Source organism: Vulpes lagopus, chromosome 1, assembly GCF_018345385.1.
Source record: "Vulpes lagopus strain Blue_001 chromosome 1, ASM1834538v1, whole genome shotgun sequence".
Taxonomy (NCBI): domain Eukaryota; kingdom Metazoa; phylum Chordata; class Mammalia; order Carnivora; family Canidae; genus Vulpes; species Vulpes lagopus.
Window position 1 is genome coordinate 137363897 of NC_054824.1, and position 21640 is coordinate 137385536.

Sequence of the window (21640 nt, forward strand, 5' to 3'; positions counted from 1 at the left end):
GTCTGTCTTAACTGTGGAACAATTCGCTTGTGTGAGCTCTCATTTATTAAGTGCAGACTACAGCTAAGTGCTTTGCAGAATATATACAGTATTAGCACTTTGTGAGATTCTTTGTGGTTTTGTGTATGGAGGACAATAATATGTCTTACATTCATGTAGTTCTTTATATTTTTCAAAGGGCTTTTTGTGTTGTATCTCATTTGATCCAAAACTACCTTGCAAGAGAAGTAGAATAAATATTATTCTATTTTATAAGTAGAAAAACTTGAGTGTCATAGAGGTTAAGTGATTTGTTCTGGGTTAGACAACAAGTTTTATCAGTGTGAGTTTGGAACTAGGGGTCCCCTAACTCATTGTACACTTTTTTTTCAATACAGGAAAATGCAAAACAAAACAATCACCCACCACCAATACTAAATAACTATTATAATATTTTCATGGAAGGAAGGAGGGGAGGAAGGAGGGAATAGTATTTTTGGCTAATTGGTTTGCAAAGAAGATAGAATTTTATCTCACTCCTGAAGGATAGATGAAATGTTAGTGACCAGTAGGAGAAGGAATTGATATAAGCAACAGTGTGGGTATATGACCATCTGTGGATATGCAAGTTGGGTTTATGAGGCATTGGGTACAAAAATATGACTAGAGCAGGAAACTTAAGAAGGAAGTTAATAAGAAGTAAACAGGGATCCCTGGGTGGCTGAGCGGTTTAGTGCCTACCTTCGGGCAGGGCGTGATCCTGGAGTCCCAGGATTGAGTCCCACATCAGGCTCCGTGCATGGAGCCTGCTTCTCCCTCTGCCTGTCTCTGCCTCTGTGTGTGTGTATGTGTGTGTGTGTGTGTTTGGGGGGGGCGGAGATGAGACAGTTTAATAGAGAAATAAGCTTTGGACAGCCTCCTGATCAGAAGGGAGCCTTTCTTGGAGTGAAAGGCCATTATGAAGGCTAAGGCCGCCAAGTAGGGAGGGAACAGCATGGGAGATGGTACCAGGAGTGCCTGTGCTCAGCAGGTACTGGCAGAGCCTGGAGTGATGAGTGGAGTGGCTTTCTCAGGTAAGGGGCTGTGCTTCTGATTGTATTTGCACTTGCATTTATTCTCATGAATAAATAAATGAAATCTTTTAAAAAAAAAAAGAAGTAAACAGATCAGATGGTAGAGAATCTTCAATATAAACCTAAGTAGTTTAATACTCTTCATATTTGCATAGTTTAAAACTAATATATAGATAGTGCATACTGCTTTTTAAATCAATCCATGAATCTCAACAATAACCACCAGGCTTAATGCTGGGCAAAGTACAAAGGATATTTGACCATGTGATCTTTCCACCTGAGGTCCTACCCCCACTACTAAATACCTCTTGCCCAACCTTTGATCTGAATCATCATACTTGTACATATACAGTACATAGATAAGGTCACAGGTCTCAGTGCTTGACCATTTTTTGTTGAGAAGTATTTGCCAGAAGTCTATCATAGTAATAAGTAACTGAAATCCATTTCACTAGTTACATAAATTAGCCAGTTTTTTTTTATTGCAATCAAGCAATTGAACTTAAATATTAAGGAAATTCAAAACACTAATAGTATACTATATGTGATCACATATTTCTTTAAAAAAAAGAAAAAGAGATGGTGCCTGGGTGGCTCAGTCAGCTAAGCATCTGACTCTTGATCTCAGCTCAGGTCTTGATCTCAGGTCGTAAGTTCAAGCCCCATGTCGGGCCCCATGTTGGGCTCCATGTTGGGCTTTTTTTTTTTTTTTTTTTTTTTTTTTTACTTAAAAAAAGAAAAAAAGAAAAAGCAACTGGACTCTATATACTGTGGGACTCATTACATTTAGCCCAGATCCAGCATCTTCTTGTTACCTATCTCCATCCTTGGTGATGAGAATTACAGTTGAGAAAAAGAATAGTGGGATTCTGTAGAAATTTCTTGGTAAAAGAATACTGAATTATGTTCCCTAGAGCCTATTGACAACCTTAGAATTTCTAACCTTGACACTATTAGCATTGTGGGCCTAATAATTCTTTGTTGGGGCTGGGGCAGAGGGCTGTTCTGTGTATCAGAGGATGTATAGCAGCATCCATGGCGTCTACCTACTAGATGTCACTCTTAACCCCCTCGTTGTGAAATCCAAAAATGTCTCCAGATAGTACCAGGTATCTCTGGATAGCAGAATTGTCCCTCGTTGAGAAGCACTGGACCACAGCACAAAATCTCAGGATTTTAACAATAAGTTTGAAAAAAAAAAAAAAAACCCAAGAGAATAAATGAACTACCCTCTGTATTTCCCTAAGCTTCCCAGTTCATCAAGACTTTGCTATATAATCTCATTTGCCCAGGTAAACCTATCCAAACCAATAATGAGAAGGAAAAAAAAAAAAAGAAAAAGGATGACAGAAAATAAATCCCAGCTATGAACCAGTTAACTAACATTCCACACGAAGTTATAGACAATTTCCCCCAAGAAATTAAATTCCTTTACAAAAGTACCCTGAGGACTTTAACACAAATCACTCTTCTTACTTGAGACTATTTATCATTTTTTAGAGCTTATAAATTATACACACCAGCAGCAATTTTATACACCAACAACCACAATAATCCAGACACAAAACAGAGCAGTTGAAGGGTACACTCTAACAAAAGAGATGGAGGGAGGGAGCAAGAAAAGAACTAACCATGCTCTCCTTTAGAGCTCTCTTCTCAGGGACATCACTTTTCCTTTCTGTCCTCACTGTCTTAATAGATTTCATCTTCCTTTAAAAGACAAGTCACGATCTGTCCCTGAAGACAGCCGTTATCATTAAAACGCTCCGCTGGGGGCAGAGGGGCAACATTACTCAGTGTGAGACAGGACATGTGAGAGGATGTGTGACACTCTTCCTTCAGGGCCAGCATTTTGGAGAATGCAGGGACTAAGACAGGACTCCCAGAGGTCAACCCTTCCATCCTCTGGTTGAAGCTGCCACCTAAGCCATTTAAGAAGGAAAATAGTCAACTCCCTCAATTTACATTTCTGGAGTGGAGTTGTTTTCACTCAATTAAAAGAGAGAAGATAGATCCCAGAGCAATAACGTTTCTCTCCCAGTTATATCCTACGCTCCCCTTAGTGCTCCTGATATGAACATCACTTAAAACGATCAAGAATCAGATACTAGATATTCATCTGTGCAACACACCAAATACATCACTCCTGCACTCCCCTGTTGGGGGTGAAAAGAAACCAGATGAAGGACACACACAGTGGTCAACCTTCCATTGCAGCACTTTTCCTCTCCCCATTATTTTGAGTAGTAACCAACATATCACAATTAAGCTGCACACCATCTACGGAACTCAGTAGATAGAAAATAAAGTAATTACAGTATTTAGAGCTGGAAGGCACCTTGAAACATCTCTAATTCCAAGCTCATTTAACAAAAAGGGAAAGCCAGAGCGAGAGAGGTAAAATGACACTGTCCAAGGTCATTTGGCTCATCAGTGACCTGTGAGAACCAGAGCCCCTGTCTCCTGACTCTGAAATACTCTGACAGTAATGCTGCTTCTCAGACCAGCTCACAATGGCACCAGAAAGCCAAAAATAAAAATAAAAATTAGGAGTTCTTGTATCCAAACAAACCAGAGACAGTATTTGGTTTTGTGAGACTGCTCAGCAGCCATTCTGCTTCCTGGTACCACCTCAATTCCCTTTGAGACATTGCTGTGTCTCCTATTAGCCATGTGGTTCAGCTGGATTTGGTCTCACTGTCAGTCCCATGCATCCCCCTCCTTTTTTAAAATAGGTTTTATTTATTGATTCATGAGAGATACAGAGAGAGGAGCAGAGACATAGGAGGGAGAGGCAGGCTCTCTGTGAGAAGCCTATGGTGGGACTCGATCCCAGGACTCCAGGATCATGACCTGAGCTAAAGGTAAACGCTCAACCACTGAGCCACCCAGATGCCCCTGCATCCTCCTTTTAGATTCACATTTAGCTGCAAACCCTACACAGTAAGTGAATTTATCAGATTGCTTTTTTCCCAGTGAAGAGAAATAGGAGCATCAGGAAGGCAAGCACAATGAAGGTAGGATTGGAACTAGGAATCAGAACCCCAAGTATACACCTTTCTTTTGTTTGAAGCTGGTGCTGAGAAGTTTCTATTATTATATAGCCCAAGAGGCTTGTGAGAGCTCACAACTAGAGAGGCCTCACACTTCCCACCAGATATCACAAGGCAACTGCTACAGAATATAACTCCAGTTGACTAACTTAGAGTCCCCTGGATCCAACCAGGCATTAACAAGAGAGTTCTCAGAGAACTCTACCAAACAACAGAACATTGTGCTTACATTCCAAGCCACTTCGGGTAAACACTCTAATCTTAAATGAAATCCCACATGTGCTGAAAATCAATGACTCCATTTATTACTAGTTATGAGTTTATGCTGCTGAAGTTATTACCAGAAGGAGGAATAGGTCTCCCTTTATATCTTTATTTTTAAAAAATATTACCCAAGTAATAACAACAATAATATTTTATATTTTTTAACCTAAAGATTATATTTGACTAGTATTTTTATATCTTTCATAGCCTAACAGAAAAAGACAAATACATGATTTCATTTATATGTAGAATCTAAAAAGCAAAACAAATTAACAAACATAACAAAAAAACAGATTAATAGATAATGGAAAACAATCTGATGGTGAGAAGAAGGGGGGGAGATGAGGGCATGGGTAAAAGTGGGAAAAGGGATTGAAAGGTACAAACTTCCAGTTATAAAATAAATAAAATACTGGTTGCAATGTACAGCCTGGGGAATATAGTTGATACTCTTATAACAACTCTTATATAACAACTTTGTGTTGTTGTTTATTTTTTTTTAAGATTTTATTTATCCATTCTTGAGAGACACAGAGAGAGAGAGAGGCAGAGACACAGGCAGAGGGAGAAGCAGGCTCCATGCAGGGAGCCCAACGTGGGACTCGATCCCAGGTCTCCAGGATCACGCCCTGGGCTGAAGGCGGCGCTAAACCGCTGAACCACCCAGGCTGCCCTTATAACAACTTTGTATGATGGTATATGGCAGCTGGATTTATCATAGTGATCACTTCCTAATGTACATAAAAATTGAATCACTATGTTGTACACCTAAAACTAATATTGTATGCCAACTACACTTCAATTAAAAAAAAAAAAAACCCTAACATATATTGTCTCATTTGATCCTCACAAGGCATTATTTATCCCCATTTTATAGATGAGAATTATTGAGCCACTGATTCAAAGTGACTACCCAGTAATGGTAAAAGAATGGTAGAACCAGGACTCATGACAGGATTAAGACACATTTATTTAATATGATGCAAAGAGTAGGGGTCCTTTATTTTTCTTGTAATGGCTCCAAATAAATAATTCTCCTTCTCTGTCTTCAAAGCTTTGAAGTTTTATCTAATCTCCATAAAGACATAGATAGATCCTAAAGCAGACACAAAGAAAATGCTTTTGAAGTAGCATTGACATTGTAAGAACTTTTGACGGGTTCATTCAAATTTTATGAAATCTGGCTTGGCGCTTCTGATCCTGCTAGAGAGTTTGCTGTGGTGATATGTGTGTATGCACATATGTGTGCATGCAAACAAATGCATGTGCATGCACATATCAATGTGAATTAACAGAAAGGCAACATGTGATAGACCATACTATGAAAATGAAAGGCTAAAAATTGCATTTATTTTTTACATAGCACTATTGACCTTAGTTTGGGATTCGTCATTTACAGAGCCACTTTAGGTCACCTGACATTCAAAGTGATCCCCTAGCTATGATATTTATATGAGCTCTTATTCCTCTTTCTACTAAAAATAAATAAGCATTTTGGACAATAACAATGATCTTGTGTCTGTGAATCTGGAGATGCTTTTTAAATCCCATGCTCTGAGAAGCAGAACTAAGTCAATCAGAGGCGTTTAACTTTCATCAAGATATTCATTTACCTGGATCTGCTTTTTCCATTTGTTTTTACAATCATCAATGATGAGGAAATTTGGCCACTCTACTGAAGTTTCAGAAGATTTAGTGAGAGGTTTTGAATTATTTCCCGATTCATGCTGGGAAGATCCAGAAAGGCAGCAGAAGCAAGCAACAGCCAATTCCCAGAGCAGGGGAATGGAAGAGCCGTTTCCGGCATTGTCACAGGAAGAAATAGGAGAAGGAGATGGGGGTGTGGAGAAGACTAGACATCTCCTCCCAACCCTCCAGTGCTTCAAATGGGCCAGCTCCGTGTCTGTTTTATATGTTAGGATTTTGCTTAAGAATTATTATGCTAATCTCTGGTTCCAAAGACACACTGAAAAAGCTTTGAAAAAATTGAGAGCCATTCAGACAAAATAACTTGGCCCATATTACATAGTCCCTGCAAAACAAGGATCCCAGCCCTAAGTCATCCATGTCCCAGCACTGTTCTCGTCAGCAGTCCTCCTGATTTCCTACCTCATTTCATCTGCACAGCAACCAGGCAAAGTAGATAATATTAACCTTTTTATATAGATGCAAAAACTAAAGCCCAAAACTTCAGATTATCTTGGCTATTTAGACTAAGGTTAGAATACCTGTCTTCTGACTACAAACTCCCATGTTGTTGGCACTATATGCACCGTGTCTCAATGCAAAAGACAGTGGGTTTATAAAAAAATAAAATAAAATGTGAGTCATGCTATCTCCTTTTCCTATTTTAATTTAAATTGTCTTCTGCAGACACCACCCTGTCTCTTCTGAAATGTTCTTTGTCTTTGATCTTTGAGTCCGTTTCTTCTCTATCAAACTGTGTCTATAGTGCCCTTCCAAGATGACCTCTGCTGGCACAGAAAGCCATCCAACAGGCCATTTGTCACACCTGATATCTTCTCTTTTAGGAAAGGGACAAAAGGCTGTCTTTGAGCCCCCTTTGAAAGTGTTTTCATGCTAATCCAAGAATTACTGTTGTGTTTGTTTTCTAGCTGGTGCAGTGTGAAGTCATTCATGGGGCCACATGGACCTTGTCTAGTCACATTCCAGGCCATTTTTGGAACATTTTGGGGAAACGCATCATCGCTCTGCTGGTGGGAGACAAGTCTGTGTCTCTGCCTGAGGCTGGCAGCCAATGCATCTACGCCCTTGACTGCACATGAAAACATCTCCTGCCATCTCTGCCAGGCATCCCACTACACACACACAGAAGAGGGGAGCAGAATTAAATGCTCATCCAAAAAAAAAAAAATCAGGGAGAAAACAACCACCTCCTAAATGTGTATCTCTCTGGAAAACAAGGAAAGAAAGTGAGCTAGCACTTTAGTTAAGGAAAGGCAAGCTTTTCCCAAACAACCTAAGTTGTTATGGGGTAACAGAAGTAGACCCAGAATGGGAATTGAGAGACACAAACACTAATTCTGATTCTGCCAATAACTGGTTATATGACTTTGAGCACATTCTTTTATTTTGTCCCTTATAAAATGGTGCTAATATTTCAAACTTCATAAGGATTAAATGAAATACTGCTCACTGATTAACTTGATAATCGAAAGAAACTAAACCAATTGCCATTGTTTTTGCTCTGGCTTCTGGGTCTCAATCCTTCAGTCTGCAAAATGAAGACAGACCTATGACCCAAAAGCCAGCTGTGTATATGAAATACTCAGGGAGCTTTTCAAAGATCTAAATTGGGGGCCTCACTAAAATCTTGAACATTAGGGTCCAAGAACATGTTTTTGTTTTAATTTACCAGGTTATTTGGATACAGCCTTCTCAGAACTGATTTTTAGATCTCCTGGACTATTCACTGAAGGTCACCCACTCAGTGCTTTGTGATTCTTGAGGACAAAACAGCTGAGGTGAGCTAAGGTAGCCGAAATTTCACCATTAAAGATTCAATATTTTGAGTTACAAAACCTTTGTTTTCAAAAGTCCCCACTAAAAGGCAAATACCAAAAAATAAAAATAAAAATAAAAGGCAAATACCCTTCATAGAGGCAATATCCTAATCCAGTGTAGCTTACTTGTTGGCCATTATCAATTATACTAACTGATTGAGAGGATAGTTAACATAGTGAAACCAAAAAAATGCTTGTGTATGTGTGACGGTAGAATTTCCTAGAATAATATCTTTATTTTCAAATATGGTAAATAAGCAGCAGAGAGCTTATAAGTAGAGTGATCATATAATTTTCATCCAAAATGAGAATAAAAGGGGGATTATTGATAGTCACATTAGATACAAACCAGGGCATACAGTAATATATGTTCACCCTAGTTATAAAGGAATTATCTACATCACAAAGAAAGTTAACATTTAAGAGAGAGAGACTAGAAATATCAAAGAACGGGACTAGAAGTTCAGGCCCCAGACTTCTTCACTGACTCACATCACAGCCTGTTGTGATTCAAATTCATTTCACTTTGGGTCCATGTTCATCCTTATTTCTCAGAAACAAGCTAAAAGTATGTACGTATTATACCTTTCTCTTCTACTTCTTTCCTATCTCCATATTCTAGCTGGCCCATTTTGGGGCTTGGACTCCATCACATCTGTGATATTCCATTGACTCAGAGAATTTACTGAGGGTTGAAGGTGCCTCTCCTTGGGATAAGCAAAGATACCTGCTATGCAAGATCAACAGAAGCCCATATGAATACCAGGACTCTACCCAGATCCTTAGACAATCCTGTATTAACTGTCCAGAGACTCTGTGCTTTGCCCCTCTGATTCCCATCAGAGGTACCTTAACTAAACCCAAGCGGCCAGTCTGTCAATACCCAGCAAGCAGCAGGAAAAATGTCTCTTCCCAACATTAGATTTTCTAATATCACTTATCTAACAAAGGTTATTTCACTCTAGCTTTATTTTATTTTATTTTTTATTTATGATAGTCACAGAAAGAGAGAGAGAGAGAGGCAGAGACATAGGCAGAGACACAAGCAGGCTCCATGCACCGGGAGCCCGACGTGGGATTCCATCCCGGGTCTCCAGGATCGCGCCCTGGGCCAAAGGCAAGCGCCAAACCGCTGCGCCACCCAGGGATTTCTGGGAGATGACTCCTGAGTTGGTAATGACCCCTTCCTCTACCTCTATTCTCAATCAGCCATATTAACAGGTACCAAACACCAGGCTTGGGATTTAAAAAAATAAATAAATAACCTGTTTTTCAGTTCCCCTTCATGTTTGAAAGGAAATTTGTAAATTGTCAACTTGGCTTAATTTTTCCTCTGGACTCACACCTATTTGCTATAATAAGAAGTTCCCCCCGGGGTTTCACTCATCAGCATGTGGCAGGAAAAAGGGGGATTACAATTGTATTTGTCGACATTTCCGAGTGGATTTTCTTTCAGCAAGTCTGCTATCAATTCTGTCTGCTGAAATAGCATTTTAATGTGTTACCTGCCGGTCAAGTATGTTCTGTTAAGTTAACTTCTGCCTCTGCTGTGTTTTCTAATGCTGTTTACCATTATTTTTTCCCATTGTTATCAAGCTTATTATTTTTAATAGAAATGTGGACTATGCTGTTTTGATCATGTCTCTATTTCTGCGGTACATTAAGTTGAAAAGAAAAAAGGGGAGGGTGTAGAGAAAGCAGCAAACTGGGCCTTCTCCTGCTGGAAAGACTCTTTTAATGATTTTTATTCTGTAGATGGGGAGATGCTCTTAACCTCCCTGGCCCAGTAAGATGTGATTTCTTGACACTGAGCATATTGCAAATGCATTTTTATCAGAGCCGTATAAGGTGGACACCGAGGGGATTTCTCCAGTACTTAACAAAGCCATCTATTTGCAACACAAAGTGATGCTTTGTTTACCCTTCCTCTTTGTCCTGGGCATGGTATTATTCTAGAGGCATTGCTTCTCCCTTGCAAACTGTCAGTGGCCAAGGGTACTTTTCAGTATGTTTGGGATCATAATTGGCAAAAATGTCTGCTCAGTAGTGAAACAGAGGTAAAGGTCAGACACAACACGGTGGGGGCCATTCTCCAGTTTGCATGACACAGACACCAAAGTATCTTGCCCATTCTCCAAAGTTCACAGACCCTTCTCCGTATTCCAGGGACACAGCCTTTCCTCCCTGCCAGATAATTAGCAGCAGCAGCAAGCCCAGCCAACTTGTCACTGGGCACTCAATGGTGCTCCTTTCCTCCAAGCTCATTTCCTTGGAAGGTGAGAGCCATTATCGTAAAGAGGGATATTGTAAATTCTGTTCCTCCTGCTACACCATGGCTCTGAACAGAGAAATTTGTGTTTTCTGCCAGGAAGAAGAATAACATTTATTTAATGGATGCTGAGCAAAAGGTATTCACATTTCATGCTTCGGGGCTTAAGCCGATCCTAGATCAGTAGGGAACTTTTCCAGGCTCCGAATTGTACAACTGGGTAAGTGCTTAGTGCTAACAACCCTTCTGTCCCCATCCAGGCATGGTCTGAGGTCACCATCTCAGGGGTGTCCCCGCATCCCCTCAGCTCCTAAATTTGCTCACAAACCATACTTTACATCCCTGCTCCTGCCAGCTTCCCTTACAAACTTAAACGTATTGTTATTTTTTTTATAGACAGCTCTGCTCCACTGAATTCCAGTTCTGCTTCACCAGCATCCCAGACCCTTCAAGGGAATCCCCTATAGTGTTAGAGCTATAATACATGACTGTTTCCTCATTCAGCTTTTGGGACAGCCGAAAACCAAGAGGACAGGAAAAAGAGGGTAGCTTTCAAGCTAGAAAGATCAATCTAGGTTTAACTCATCTTTGCACCCTAAGTAGTTGGGTAATCATAAATTGCTATTTCTCATTGACAATTTCCTCACCTGTAAAAAGGAATAATAAATCTTGCCTTGCAGCATTGTTGCAGGGAACAAGTAAAGTCACATGTAGATGTGTGGTCCGTAGAGGACAGAAGCTGGATCACGTCTCCCTTCTCTCAGGGGACTACAATCTAGTCCGCCTCTAACACTAACTTGCTAAGTAACTTCTAACAAGTCATTCAAATTCTCTGTGAGTTCATCTTCAAAATGAGGAAGAGAAAAACCTCTATCCTGCCTTCCCTGCAGGATTATTATAAGGATTAAATGAAATATTCATTAAAACAGAAATTTCTACAATGTAAAAAAAGTGTTGCCAAGAAATAAGAATATTATGCTCGTGCTTACTCTTATTATCTTTAAATTCTAAAATTGCATGCTTTAAAAATATTTTAAATATGCCCACAATCAACTAGACCTATCTAAAAATAGAATGATGCCTTTTAATCACTTATGGATATAGGCCACAATGCTCTAATGGTAGAAAAGCTGACATAATCTTGTGTCTTGAGAATAGATTTGTTCTCAGAGCTGAGACAAAAGATTCCTGGTGGCTTGGTCTTTACGGAAAATGAATAAGGACTTGGAAATTTTATTGCATCACAATTAGGTGAAAAGTCTTGCATGTAAATACGTGAAGCATATAATAGACATTCACTAACTGTCAGATTTCAACTGTTCATGGTGTGCCAGTCAGTCTTGGCCTTTCTCCTCACTCCCACTGCTGGCCTTTTGACTCTCTCCACCATTCCTTCCCATATACTCTGCCCTACGTCCCCAGTTCCCAGGGCCATCTGCACCAAGCTAATCAAGCACTTCCAGTTGCACACCCAACCCTTACTGCTAGTCTTCCCCAGGCATAAATTCCCAATGTCCTAGCTAAGGTTCTGGGAGATTCTGCTTTGTTCTGGTTTCCTGAGCCCTTTCTCACTGATGTCCAGGGATCCTTCTCCATTTTCAGGACTCCTCACTACTTGAGCTCAAATCCTCCAGGATTTAAGACTCTTCTGTTTACAAATAACAAAACCATTTTGTTTGTTACAATAACAAAAACCATCTCAATCTACCTTGTGAAAGAAAAATTAGAAGAATATGCTAGGAGAACAAAGAAATGTCTCACAGAACCCAAGGCTTGAATTGTGCTGGGTTTCTCTCCATCCATGCATCTTCCTCATTGGTTTCTTTGCAGTTCCTCATTCTTTGTTTCCTCAGTCCGTGTGAGACCTGACAGCCTTGGAGAGTGAAATACACAAATCTAGCTACCAGGAAAGAATAATCACTCCTTGGAGCGCAATTGCAAATTCACAGATAATGAGGACTAATTAGTCTGACCTAGGTCAGGTGATCACTCCCAATTTAAACAACAGTTATATAAGGGGGAGAGAAGTGAGTCATTGTTGACCAAAATTTGGGGAATAGGAGGACACTGGAAGCTAGATACTCCAAAAGGGTCCACTTCACATGGGAGGGTGGCCTTCAGCACTGGCCTCTTCTCCTGTTCTAGCCCTGTTAGGTGATATCTTCCACTGAGCCCTTCATAGCCTAAACAATACCACCCGCCCATGCCAGTAGCATAGCCCCTTCCCATGGCTGTGCATGCTATAGAAGACAATGGCACATGGTGTTTGATACTTGGTTCACTCTGGCATCTGCTTACACTGGGCAATGCTACTGCTTCTGTGATGCCACCCTATTCCCCACTAGAAGGTGTAGCTGCTGAGTCTCACTATAACTAGTAGGCACTAAGGCAGCTTTGGCTGGGTTCCATTACTCCATGCTATAGTGCCCACCTTTGGTGTACATTGTACATTTTAGACAAGTCTAAAAAGTACCTTCCACAAGGCTGGACCACTGTTCAGAGGTCATTGTCTCTATGGCTGCTCTTCTATTGCCTGCACTTCCTATCAGGTACCTTTACTGGCACATGGATTATTTAAGGAACCAAAATACTTTGGGTGAGGGGTTGATAGAGAGAAGGGGCCTAGAAAGAGAAAGAAGGCTTCTAGACTTCTATTCCATTCTTGTGCCAAAGTCTGTTAGTGGGGTTTCATATGATCTGTGTTACAGGGATTTAGATGGACCCACTCTTTCTGTCTTTTATTTTTTACCCCAAGCATCATTCCAAATACAAGGCTTTCTCAAGGTTTTAATGCCTAGTTTCTTCATCCCTTAACATGAGTTTTCTGCTAAGAGACTGCTTAGCTTTCACTAATTCATGCTGGCATGTCCTCAAATCCAGTTGTTTGATAGGCATAGACATGTAGGAATCTCATCTTGAACTGGGATCTTACCAGGATCAGAATTGAAGAGAAATAACTGTGGATTAGTTGTGAAGCTAAAATTTAACTTAAAAGAATTTTCTTTCATTTGAGATGATCAGAATTGCCATTCTTGGTAAATCTCATTGTTTGGTCAACTAAGATCTTTTTTTTTTTTTTTTTTTTCCTTTTAAATAAAGAGCGGTCTCTTACAAGGAGGAAGTTGTTTCTAAACAACTTCTCTTTGTATTAAAATTTGCTTTGTGTTAAAATTGTATGACAACAGATCTGCCAGACATTAGAGCAGTTTGAAACTGGTTATATCTGCAGTCAGGCCAAATGAAAAGCTGGTTCACTGATGGTCTCCAAGTGAGGGAATATGGTGGTGGGTTGGGTGAGGCTAGGGCAGGGAAGGAAGGAAAGAGAGGCAGTAGTTGGAAGCTGCTGTAAAACACTGTAAAATGTTGCTGAGGGCATCGTCCTGAGCTCCTTCTCCCCGAATCCCCTGGAAGAACTGACAACTGCCTGGCCTTTACAAAATGAAATTGACATTTGCAGGCTTAGGTTCAACAGAAGCTGAAAAGGGAGGGGTGGAGGATGCTGTAGGCAAAGCCAGAGAGCCCAGTTCCCTGGATCCAGGGCAGCAAGCCCATAACTCTGCTGTGAGTGATGGGTCAATATCCAATAACTCCAAATCAAAAGCTGAAGTCTTCTTGAGTCAGCAGAGCTGAAGCCTCCTTCAGGGGATAAGAATACAGCACCGGCCCTTCTGACAGAGCTGGAGTTGCCAGTAGCCTTTAATCTAAGGAAACCACAGGCAAAGCAAACTTGGCATATAACTTTTCCAACATTAATTAGCACCCTTAAGTTTAAAGGGGGGAAAATAATAATACTCTTGAGAGGGCAGTTAGAGCTCAAACTCAATTCATTTGGATTCAGCACACAAGTCTCTGGGGAGGGGACAAATGGGCAGAGAACAGAGTACGGGCTTGGAGTGGCAGAGAGATTATTTTCAGGTCAACTGAACAGTGGCTCTCAGAAGCAGTCCATTGTTTGAATTCTGTTTCATGATATTGATTACAAATCATCCTTAGTAGTTCTTCACCTTTTTGGTCAGGCTCTGCCTGTCCTATTGGAAATAGGATGCAGTATGTCCTGGAGCTCTTCTAAAAGTGTTCTTTTTCTTAAATGAAGTGAGCCTGTTGTGGGGGGGGGGGGGCTGGTGATGGAGGTGGCAGGATAGAAATCAGACAGAGTTTTAAAATGTATTTTTAATAAGTAATTATCTAGTTAAGGAAAATTAGCTAATAATTTTTATTTCCACTGACTAGAAATCAAAAACAAATCAGAGAGTTAAAAAAAAAAGTGTCGTGGGGGAGGGGGCAATATGTACTATTTGCTATTTATGTGGATGTTAAAGACATACAAACAAGTTCTTTTTAAAATGAACCGAGGATATACCAATCAAATTCACAATAGTGGTTCCACGTGGTAAGGAGGAAAAAGGACCAGAATTGAAAATGGTGGACAAAGAAGCTTTCTCTTACTATTCTAATTTTTCTCTTTGAAAAGAATTAAAATTCATAAACCACTTGTATGATTATTTATAGAAAGGGAAAAAATCAATATATATATATATATTTTTTTTTAATTCCTAAAGTTAAAACAAAGAATTTTAGATGGTTAGATGGTCATGGTTTCTGTCTGCTTTGCATTAAAAGATGACTCTTTAAAAACAGTTCTTGGACAAAAGATACTGGACTCCTGACTCTGAGATTATATTGAAATGGTACCTAAATTCTGATATAGACATAGACATGAGCCTTGGTTCCCTTAGGCAGCGAGGAAGCAGAAGTCAGGCTCTGCGCAAGGAACCATTGCTACTTCTTCAAGTCCATTCTCAGTCAAGAAGCACATTGAATCTATCACAGAGCTCTACTTCTTTTATTTTTATATTTTATCATTATTGCATATGTAGCACATTTTAAAACAGTGATCTAAAATATTTTCAAATATTTATGTAAACATTTAAAATTGCAAACAACAATTTAATATTGTATTTTATTCTCCAGTTACAAAGTACTGCTGTGTATTAATTATCATCATACACTTTATTTTGCAAATGAGAAAACTGAGGCCTCAAAGGAGGAAGTAACTTCTAAATCTTACAAATAACAATAAGAAGCATAACTAGAGTTCAAGTCTAATTCTTAACTGTCCATCTATTTATTTACTCAACAAACATTAAGCTCCTACTAAATAGATTGTTTTTTAGAATTATTTTCACTGCCTCTAAAAAAAATTGTAACCATATTTCCCGGTTTATTCTGTCATTATTATATTGTCATTATAAGATACCATTATAGACTGCATTATTCATTATAGTTCCATTTTGCATGCCTTATCCTCTACCCCATCTGTGCAATAGGTTATAAGGTCCTAGGATAGTTCCATAGTTCCGAGACATAAACTTCTTTCACATCCCATGGGGCTTAGCACAGTTCTGGGTATATGGAAACAATCAGTGTTGCTTAACAGATTTACTGATGACTATTCAATAGGCATAAAAGCCTAGATGTTAAAGATTAACCCACAGAGCTCTAATTATGTTAAAGGGGTAGAACCATACCACATATATCCCAATCTGCCCCAGACACATGTGGAAGATGGTAAAACCCTATAGCTGGGCAGAAACTTCAGAGAACATCTTCCATGCCTATGTTACTGTTCTAAGCTTCTTAGTTTCATTCCCAATTATAGCCTGTTACATACATTGAGAACATAATCAGATAATACCTTCTGGTTAGAAAAAAAAAAAAAAGGTAAGAAACACAAAATTGTCATCTATCAACTGGTTTTTATTGAGATCCTATTATGTGCACAATATTTTGGATAATATTGTGAATAAGCAGAGTAAAGTACATGGACACTTTCCTTTTCCTCTATGTGAACTACACTTTACAGTTATATGTTATCTCATTTGGAACATTATAGTCCAGTATGGCTGTTACATGCTTGAGCTCTGAGCCACAGTCTAAATTTAAATCCCAGCTTTACCACTTTCCAGCTGTGTGACCTCAGGCAATTTGCTTAATCTTGCCAAGCCTCAATTTCCTCATTTGTACAGCAATGATAATAGGGTTCTTGGGAAGATTAAAAGAGATAATTCATGTAAAGCACTTATAGCACAGTGTCTGGCACAGAGTAAGCCCTCAGTAAATGTTAGCTATTCCTATTATCATCTTTACAACCACCCTGCGAGGTAGATAAGGCACACATTATTTATACATTAAAGAGAAAAGTGGGGCAGAGAAAAATTTGATTAGTTGCAAAGGGTGGCTGAGCTAGTAAAGGCCATGTACTTCAGGCATTCTCTCTCAAGTCTCATACTCACCCTCTATCACACTGTCCCTCTGACAGTAGGGGTGAGAGGAAAAACATACCCACATAGGGAAACATACAAATGTGGAAGGCAGTTCAACAAAAAATGACTGTCCTTGCTGGCTGAGCTCTCCTGTGCTTTAATTAACATCTGATCTGCTTTTTACCAACAAATGAACACATACTTGGTGTTATGAAGTTCTTTCCAGTTAAGTTTATTTTTTTAATCTAAGCTAGTTTTAATCTCATGCAGACTTGGATTTTTGACACCACAATGTGCTTTTGGATTGAACTGAATAATACAAACATGTATTTGAGGGATAAACATTATTCACTGATGTGCCCAGAGGATTTAGGAAGGAGGCAGAATTTATCTCCAGTCCTACTACAGCCCTTAGACCTAGTTCCCACACTTCAATAAATATCAGATCACAAATTGCTGAGCCCATCTCATAGATTCTGGCTCAGTTGGTCTAAGGTGAATCCTCAGGATTTGCATTTCTAACACATCATCAGGTGTTGCTGCTGGTCTGGGGACCATGCCTTGAGTAATGCCCTATATCAGTGTTTCCCAAAACATAGTCCCCAGACAGTCTGTACCCAGTCATCTTAAGGGATCATCAGAATGCAGCTTCTAAAGCCCCACTCTGGATTCACTATATAGACTTCTTTTGGGATGGGTTATGGAAACCTGCATTGTCACAGGTATCCCCACTGAATTTTAAGTCACTGAAAGTTTCAGAACCATTAATTTAAATTCTGAGTTTTCCTATGACCTATATCTCATTGTTGTATGCCCAGGACCTAACAGAGTGCCTGGTCTATAGTAGCTACAAAATACATGTTTTTATTATGTTTTTATTTAAATATATTCACCTTAAAAAAAATAAAAATAAAAAAATAAATATATTCACCTTTGTGTCTAGTCCTGCATCCACCTATCCCTGCCCTTCCAGGAACAGCTCTCTACTCAGAATTCTCACTTTGCTGCCACACCCACCTAGTCAACATGTAGAATTCATTGTCTTAAAACAGGTTTTTTATTGTCATTTTAATTACTCTCTCAACCTGTTATTAGACCTTATACAAACCTCTTTATTTAATGAGATTATAATCTCCCTAAGGAAAATGACCTGGCCCCTGCTCCTTCCATTCACAGAACCTCAATCCCAGTCAATGCATTGTCATTTCACCCCCAAATAAAATATTTATCTTAAATTTTGTTTCACTGAATTAAAAACTTGTTTTTATTCATCCAATAATTTAATCGAGCACCTACTAGATGCCAGACGCTTATCAAGACTCTAGGCAGGTTCTCAATTAACATATATAAAAATAATCAGTAAATTAATAGCAAACACTAATCCTCTTTCATTTTTTCTGTTCTCTATCACCACCACCCCCTACCCCCACACACACACCTCTAGAAAGCTGACAATATTCACTGACAGCTGAGAGGGGGCAAAGCTCTGATAACAAAATGATTTCTCAGGAAGGACCAGGGAGTTTATCTCAATGAAAATCTATGCAATTCTCCTCCCCACCTCACCCCAGAGAAAGAAGAAAGCCATTCTTGTTGCCCCTTCCAATCTAATGACAGACACTTTCATATTCCCCATATTCAATCCTTACTTTATCATATCACACTACATTGTTTTTTCACTGTGTGGCAGGGAAATGCTATAATCAGTTTTATGGAAGGCTCTCCCAGAATCAAGTAGCTGTAGGCAAGATTGGCTGGCAGCACGACTCAGACATTTACAGATGTGGATCTAGCTGTGCAAGAGGAAAAAGCAATTTAAAGAGACATTGTCGAGTTTGAGAGGCCTAAATATTTCATCTTTAGTTTAGTAATTAATGGCTTGAAAAGTACTCAATTAGAAATATTTTCATAAATATTTTAAACAAAGAAACAATTTTTTTAATCCCTAGAATTAATCCCCAAATGATAAAGCCAGAGAAAATGAAAGGGCAATTAATATTTGTCTTCAAAGAAATATAAGTTTATTGCTGGAGGAGGTCTTAAAGATCAGCAATCCAGCCCCTTCCTGGGACAAAGCCAAAGCAAGATTTTGTTGCACAGATTAGGTAAAATGTTAATGACAGGGACTGTTAGAACCTTAAACAGTACAACTGAGAGAATTTGGGCAAAATAGTGATCCAGAGTCACAGCTAGACCCTAGTCTCCGAGGTGTATCTCTTCCTACTCCCTCTCTTACTGCCTCCTGGGAAACACTCTCCCACATTCCAGCCAACTTAGAAAAAGAAGCAGTCTGTCTCCATAAAGGATTTCAACTGGATATAAAAACCCCATTTCCCATGGTAAACTTGGCTACAGGGAATCTCTCCTTCTACATCCTCCTATTTTTCTTTAAAAGGCAGGAATGATGGCTGTGTCATATTTATACTTTGGCAAATATCTGTGATATGCAATTTATGAGAACTAAAGTACTTTTGTGCATTGAAACCTCTCTATCATTTGCCTATCATGATGTCTAAAGTTCTCACCATTAGAACATTATTCCAAAACCACTAAAATGTAAAGCATTTTGTCTTCAGAAAACTAATGCTATTTCTAGGAAGACTTACACATGAATCAGGTAGCAGTCATTAATGCATGGGCATAGAAGGACCCTGAAGAAATGGTACATATGATCCATGCTTGGAAGAATAGAGGCTGAAGCCATGGGTGCTGCCTGGGGAAGGTGAATATAAAGGTAACGTAAAGGTAAGTCCTAATAAAGCCAGATTACAACTTGAGGAGAGCAAGTAGCTGAATTACTGAGAGGAAAAAAATAAAGAAGGAAACCAGAAATGAGCACCTTACTTCATAATTTGAACTATGGTTGACTTCAGATGATCCCCAAGAAAAGTATAGACTAACATAAGCTTAATAACTCATTTAGCAAGTATTAATTGTACACCTACTCTGTGTTAAATTCTGCTGAGATATGCAGAAGAGAACTTAAGGTATGTGTTTTTTACTTTTTTTTTTTTTTTTTTTAAAGATTATTGGTGGCAGTTGGCGTGGAGCAAGCTCGCCGGCCGGGAGCCTGAAGCTAGAGAGCCTCTTGGTGCCTGGCGGCTGCGCACGTCAACCCAGCGGCCATCACCAGGCCACAAAATGAATATATTGAGTTACACCGGAAGCGCTATGGCTATCGTTTGGATTCCCATGAGAAAAAGAGAAAGAAAGAAGGTCGAGAGGCTCATGAACGTTCAAAAAAAGCAAAAAAGATGATTGGTCTGAAAGCTAAGCTCTACCATAAACCGCGCCATGCTGAGAAAATACAAATGAAAAAGACTATCAAGATGCATGAAAAGAGAAACACCAAACCAAAGAATGATGAAAAGACTCCACAGGGAGCAGTACCTGCATATCTACTGGACAGAGAGGGGCAGTCCCGAGCTAAAGTACTTTCCAATATGATTACACAAAAGCAAAAAGAGAAAGCGGGAAAGTGGGAAGTTCCTTTACCCAAAGTTCGTGCTCAGGGAGAAACAGAAGTATTAAAAGTCATTCAAACAGGAAAGAGAAAAAAAGAAAGCATGGAAGAGGATGGTCACTAAAGTCTGCTTTGTTGGAGACAGCTTTACAAGAAACCACCTAAATAGGAAAGATTCATTAGGCCAATGGGCTTACGTTTCAAAAAGGCCCATGTAACACATCCTGAATTGAAAGCCACCTTTTGCTTCCTTACTCGGTGTAAAAAAAGAATCCCTCATCCCCACTATATACAACTTTGGGTGTTATTACCAAAGGTACTGTCATTAAAGTGAACGTGAGTGAGTTGGGCCTTGTGACACAAGGAGGCAAAGTTATTTGGGGAAAATATGCCCAGGTTACCAACAATCCTGAAAATGATGGATGCATAAATGCAGTCCTGCTGGTTTAACAGCAGTTTCAGACAAGTAATCCCTTATAATTACTGAAGACTACACACCCATCAGGAAGACCACCATTGTTGTGGTGGTTCTGGATGCTACCAAACAGCCTTATGTATCTACAGTCATCAAGACATTTATTCTACTGTAAAAAAGTTGAAATAGACATTTATTAAAATAAGTGGTCTTTAAAAAAAAAGATTATTTTATTGGAGGTGAGGGAGATTAGAGGGAGAGGGAGAGAGAGAATCTCAAGCAGACTACCCACTAAGCACAGAGCCTTATGCAGGCTATGCAGGGCTCCATATCATGGCCCCGAAATATGACCTTAGGCAAAAATCAAGGTCTGCAGCTTAACTGAGCCACCCAGACACCCCATATGTTTCTTTCCTTAAAGAGACAGCAAATGGATAGAGACAAGATTGACAGAATTCTTAACTGAAGAAACACAATGGCTGTGCTTTAGAAGTGCAACCAACCAACATTCATTGAACCCTGATAAACCCAAAGCAGCAAGTTGGGTATAAGGGAAGTCTTGGTACACAAGACTTAATAGAAAACATGGCCTTGGTTCACAAATAGTGCTATTAGGATGGGAGATAAGATCCAGGCAGTTAGTCTAAGCAGAATCTCTAAGCCCTAGGTATGTGTTTGGAGTGAGAAGGGGGACATTAATTCTACTGGAGAAAGTCTTCATTGTAAATGTGTCACTAAATCTGAACCTTCACTTGAAGGGAAGGTAGACCTAGTAGTTGCAGATGAGGGATGATGCATTAAAGGAGGCCACAGAAGCAGATACACAATGTATGTTTCCAGGACTGTGAGTAGTCTTGATGGAGATGAAGAAAACAAGTGAGAACTCAGGAGGTGGGTCTTACATGGCCTTGGAGATTTTGTCCTTTTTCCACTTTTTAGGCATCAAGAAATAAGAGGAAACTTTGTAGAGCCTTTGAATCCCCAGCCTAATTCTCTAAAGTTGTAGAGAGAATTAGACCCAACTCCAGGAACTGATTTCATCATTTAACATGTGAGTGACTTGGGCAAATCTTGTAACCTCCCTTAGCTTATTTCCCCATCTATAAAATGGGGTAATTTTTACTACTGGGTTGAAAGGGTTATGAGAACCAAATTAGATAAGGTTTTTTTTTAAGATTTTATTTATGTATTCATGAGAAACACATACAGTGAGAGAGAGAGAAAGACATAGAGACACATGCAAAGGGAGAAGCAGGCTCCATGCAGGGAGCCCGATGTGGGACTTGATCCCGGGTCTTTAGGATCAGGCCCTGGGCTGAAGGTGGTGCTAAACCGCC

General features: G+C 39.5%; 1 pseudogene; it reads left to right on the forward strand.

Annotated features, from left to right (window-relative positions):
- The first annotated feature begins 973 nt into the window (after positions 1-973).
- LOC121487517 lies at positions 974-20362 on the forward strand (annotated as a pseudogene).
- Positions 20363-21640: the final 1278 nt, after the last annotated feature.